This window comes from Panthera tigris, chromosome B4 (genome assembly GCF_018350195.1).
Source record: "Panthera tigris isolate Pti1 chromosome B4, P.tigris_Pti1_mat1.1, whole genome shotgun sequence".
NCBI lineage: Eukaryota > Metazoa > Chordata > Mammalia > Carnivora > Felidae > Panthera > Panthera tigris.
This window is the reverse complement of record NC_056666.1, coordinates 88,254,697-88,260,540: the sequence shown is the minus strand read 5'-3', so window position 1 is coordinate 88,260,540 and position 5,844 is coordinate 88,254,697. Positions and strand designations below refer to the sequence as shown.

Below are 5,844 nucleotides of genomic sequence, written 5' to 3'. Positions count from 1 at the left end.
TTTGGAACAGTACCTGGTATATGGTTAGTGCTGTGTACGTATTAGCCATTACTGTTTTATGTCATATCAACAATCCTATTCTTTGGAAGTAAACACTTATCTAAAAGTCTTCAGATAAAAAGCATACAATTTTATGGTCAGTACATACTTTTAGTACATACCATTAGTCCAACTAAGGGCTGGTCCCTTCAAGAGCCAGCCACTTTAAACTTGCCCTACTCATTTGAGATAAAGGAACCACATTTTGACATGGATGATGTACATAAACTACATAACCATCTGTTGTATACAGAAACACTGTAAATATAACTGTTTTGAAGAAATAACAATTGACTAAGTATTCTTTAGCATGAATGAAAATGACAGTCAATGTAATTGCCAAAATGCCCACACTTTCAATTTCAGTAGTGCTAAGAGGTGCCAGCAATTACTTCTGAATCTGACACAGTGGAGAAAACTACAGATGGGACGAGGGAACATAAAGCTTATGACGATATATGGACCATGAGCAATGGAGAAAGTAACAGACACTAATAAACAGGAAGGAAAGTTAAGATGAAAGTTAAAGAATATAAAACTGGAAGTAGCCAAGCCCAGAGGTAAATTGCTGTGTCTCAGACATTGTAAGAGAAGAGGGAAGATTTGAACCCAGGTCTCTCTGACATCAAAATCTGAGCTCTAACTACTAGATCCCTCTTCTTTATGGAATATAAAAAATACATAAGATGAGGTGTCAGGAGTTAGATTAGAATTCTGCCTGTGTCACTAATAAATCTGTGACCTTGCCTTATTTCTTTTTCACTAAATTTGGAAGAATAATAGCCCCCTTCTATGGTTGCTGGGAGAATTGAGATAATGTTGGTGATGCCTCTGACATATGCAGGTGCCTAATCAATGTACTCCCATCTTGCGAAATTATGTAGTTTGTATGATTAGGAACTAAATTACACCGTCCTCAGCTTCTTTGCTGTACAAATTATTTCTACAGAAAAATTAGACTTATTTACCTCTGTACTTTTATTAAGAATAAAAATTTTCAGCAAAATGAAGGGTAACTTTGTGATTTGGAGACAGAAACAGTGGCCTTATTCTGAGCACATGTAAGCGCACACACATGCATGTGTTCCCACACACATATCTGGTGTCCTAGATCTTGCCCCTCCAACGCAGTCCCAAGGTTTGTCTCCTTATTAAAACTTTTTCCCAGATTTAAAAAATGCCAATCCCAGGATGATTCGAACTTTAGCAAGTATCAAAGATTCTAGAACGGGTTCTCTGTTCCTCCCTGTTTGTCACACAGTAGCATCTTCTGGTGCAGTGGCAGCTGCATCTCGGAGACGTGATGGTCTGGGTCAGAGTAAATGGATCTGGCCATATTGGATGCCTGGTCACCAGGGCTGCTTTTAACTCTGGGAACGTAGATATTGTCACCATCAGTGACCCCTTCATTGACCTCAGCTATATGGTCTACATGTTCCAGTATGATTCTACCCATGGCAAATTCAACAGCACAGTCAAGGCTGACAATTTTCCACTGTCATCAATGGAAAAACCATCTTCACTTTCCAAGGGCAAGATCCTACCAACATGAAATGGGGTGATGTTGGTGCAGAGTATGCTATGGAGTCCACTGGAGTCTTTACCACTATGGAGAAGGCTGGTGTTCACCGGAAGGGTGAGGCCAAGAGGGTCATCATCTCTGCCCTTTCTGTTGATGCCCCCATGTTTGTGATGGGCATGAACCACGAGAGGTATGACAACTCCCTCAAGATTGTCAGCAATGTTTCCTGTACCATCCACTGCTTGGCCCCTCTGGCCAAGGTCATCCATGACAACTCTGGCATTGTGGAGGGACTCGTGACCATAGTCTATGCTATCATTGCCACCCAGAAGACCATGGGTGGGGCCTCTGGGAAGCTGTGGTGTGATGGCCAAGAGGCTGCCCACCACATCATCTCTGCTTCTACTGGCCTCGCCAAGGCTATAGGCAAGGTCATCCCTGAGCTGAATGGGAAGCTTACTGTCATGGCCTTCCATGTCCCCACCCACAATGTGTTGGTCATGGATCTGACCTGCCACCTGGAGGAAGCTGCCAAATACAGTAACATCAAGAAGGTGGTGAGAGTAGGCATGGGAAGGTTCCCTCAAGGGCATCCTGGGCTACAGTGAGGACCAGGTTGTGTCCTGTGACTTTAACACTCTTCCACCTTTGATGCTGGGGCTGGCATTGCTGTCAGTGACCACTTTGTTTAGCTCATTTCCTGGTATGACAATGAATTTGGCTACAGCAAATGGGTGGTGGACCTTACCGTCAACATGACCTCCAAGGAGTAAGAGCCGCCTGGACCACCAGCCCCAGCGATAGCAAGAGGAAGAGAGAGGCCCTCAGCTACTGGGGAATTCTTGCCCCAATTCATCCCCCAATATACTGAGAGTCTTTGATCTTTATATAGTTTCCATCCCAGGCCTCCTGAAGAAGGGGAGGGGCTTAGGGAGCCCTCTTGTCACATACAAGCAAAAAAAAAAAAAAAAAAAAAAAAAAAAAGCCAACACACCAAAGATTCTAGAATGAAAAGAAAACTTCATGACATTATGATATAGTGTTTTGTTTATGGCATAAATTAACTATAGGTACTAGCAAACAGGCGAGGAAAGTATTTCAGAGGAAGAGAAGGTTCTCCCCTCAAAACTTTGAAAGTATGACTCTTAAACTCATTTTCAGGCAAGAGTGAACTTGGAGTGACAGATGTGACTTAGGTCACAGGGAGCCTCAACAATACCCCAAAATGCAGGGTGAGCCCAGAAACAGAACTTGGAGTATAAAGCCAGGAATATAGTCTTAATATCGTATTAATGTGAGGTTGCTGGGCAGGGAGACAGAGCCCATGTGTGAGGAGAGGGACAGAAATTGAACACAAAGGGTAAGAACAAGAGGGTTCATGATGGAAGGGAAGAGGTAAAACAGGGAATATATCCTGAGTTTCGAGTGAGTTTCTGGAGAGTCCACAGAGTGAACATGAGGCATGACAGTTCCTTAAGGCACGTACCACCACGGAGTCAGGTGCCTTCTGCACATGTTACTATAAAATGGGATGAAAACCCAATGTTAGAGAACACAGAGCACATCATTTCACTATAAAGAACTTGTAAAATGGGATAGCCGAATGTCTGCAAACTGTCCCTAGAACAGAAAACCCATTCTGAAATAAATGCAATTGTCCGACAGCGATAATGAGATATTTATGGACGCTGAAGTTAAAAAAAAATCCACAGCCTGTTTTGCTGTCAGTGATATATATTTTTTCAGTGATATTTTTTAATGGCACAATCACATCACATTTTCACATCAGCTTGTTATTTGTGTCCAGCGTGCGTCAGTTTACAGCTGGAAGTTTTTTATACATTATGTCACTTTATAACCACAGCTTTTTCAGTTGAAACCCAGTTACTCATATTCAGTGGACACTTCTCTTTTTTACTTAGGACCTCTCCCAACGGAAATTGGAACCCTATCTCTCCATTTGTGGGGGTGTGTGCATGCATGCGCGGGTGATCTTCAGTTAAAGTCTTGGGCGCCTGGGTGGCTCAGTCAGCTGAGCGTCCGATTTTGGCTCAGGTCATGATCTCACAGTTTGTGAGTTGGAGCCCCGCATCAGGCTTGCTGCTGTCAGCGCTGAGCCCACTTCAGATCTTCTGTTCCCCCTCTCTCTGTGTCCCTCCCCAGCTCTCACTCACTCACTCTCTCTCTCTCAAAAATAAGTAAAACATTAAAAAAAATAAATACAAAGTTTTTCAACATATTTCAGGGACTACTTATGTTAAAGAGGCAGGGAAGGGTTTAACAGTGGAAGCCTGAAGCCTGGCAGCCCCGGGGGATGCTAAAGGGCAGTCACAAAGTGTCAGGGCTTCAGTTCATGCAGCAATTCCATTTTCCAATAAGGTACCAAGATGGGTATGACTTTTCTGCCCAAAAGATTTGGAGCATAACTTTACTCATCAGTGAAATGAGAGAAGAATAAGTAAGACACTGCCAAGGGGAGTTTTGTCAAATGTTGAGAGAGAAGCACCCTTAGAAACACAACGGAAGAAGATTGTTCTTAACGCGGAAGTTGAGCACGTACATCATTAGAGACAGAAAGCAAAGACTGCCACCATGCAGGAACAACATGAAACACAGATAAGAGGGATCAGCAGGATGTGGATTATGCGAGAAGAAAGAGAGGACAGCGGTAACTCATACTCTATTGTATAACATTCAGGGAGTCCATGTACTAAAGAACTATTTAGTAAAAGTGTATATATTACTCATTTCGTAGCATGAACTCAGTCATTCTCCACTAATCTATTATTTTCACCAAAAACCCAGGAAAGCAAGCCCCCTATCCCAGACTGGGGAGCAAATATTATGTTAAGATATGCTCTGGATTGTATATTACTAATCACATATGTGCCCCATCGCCATATCTAGGAATGGCATCCTGATGGCACTGAGCACCACCTTCTGTGTGTTAGAAAGTAAGAGGCAAGTGAAGTGAGAGAAGGTCAGAAAGGAAAGATGGGAGGTTAACTGGTCCATGATACTGCTCGTCTTTTTGCGATCTGCATATATCCATCTTGTGTTTGTAAAATGCTCGCTAGACATGATTTCAAAGCAGAGAACAGTGGAGAGGTCTATTTGACACCCTGAGAAACACAGCATGCCAGGCAGAAGAAGCCATGAGAAAGTAAGTCTCTGGGAAGCTAAGGACATCTAGAAAGAAGGTTCAGATGTTGCCAGGTCATGGAACCTGCGGAAACCTAAAGCATATGATACTTCAGACACCTAGAGGCAAAGGGCCTGAAATCATACCTAAATTTTGTTGATATTGCTCATATGCTGATTCTAACATTGGGTCCACGGACTGCTTCCAATGGTCGATCATGAATTCTGCCACAGTCTCAGCTTGTGGACCTAGTGGGAGGCCGGTGTTCTCCCAATACTCATGAGCCAGTCACACTTGGGTTTCAAAGTGGTTAAAGTATGGGTTGGAATTTTCTTTTTACTATAAAAAGCATGTATTGGGGCACGTGGGTGGCTCAGTTGGTTAAGCATCCAACTTCAGCTCAGGTCATGATCTCACAGTTCGTGAGTTCAAGCCCCGCGTGAGGTTCTGTGCTGACAGCTCAGAGCCTGGAGCCTGCTTTGGATTCTGTGTCTCCCTCCCTCTCTGTCCCTCCGCTACTCTCTCTCTCTCTCTCTCTGTCTCTCTGTCTCTGTCTCTCTCTCTCTCTCTCTCTCTCTCTCTCTCATACACACACACAAATAAATAAACATTAAAAAAAATTTTTTTTTAAAAAGGACACTAATATCTTTGGGCATTTCCAGAGTTACAATTTTGAAAAGTGGTAATAAAAATTGTGAATAGTTAGGAATACAGCCATAAAAATAATAAACTTACAAATGAAAAAAAAAAACAACTATATGTTTCAAAAGCCCTTCTTCATTCTGGAGATCAGTGACTAAAAAACGTACAGACATATTTAAGCCCTACATGGCTTTTCGAGATGGCTCTTCTGAGAATTTTTAACTTCATCAGACTTCAAAAAAACTAATCAAACTTCAAAAAAAATTTTTCCAAGACTAGAGAATCAAGAGAGCGGAGAGCCTGTGTAAAAGTGATTTAGTCCTGCCAAAATGTGGGCAGACTGTGTTCTTCCAGCCCTCTGCCGTGGGCCTTGATCCAGTAATGGTATTTTAGCTTCACTACCAAAGAAACTCTGTCTATCTGTGAAATCACAAGCAATTATCCACCCATGGACATGGCTGACTTAACTGAATCATTATAAGCACTGATTATCTAGGGG

General features: G+C 42.5%; 1 pseudogene; it reads left to right on the top strand.

Moving 5' to 3' along the window:
- The first annotated feature begins 1,040 nt into the window (after positions 1-1,040).
- On the top strand, positions 1,041-2,473 carry LOC102957971 (annotated as a pseudogene).
- The last annotated feature ends 3,371 nt before the right edge of the window (positions 2,474-5,844 follow it).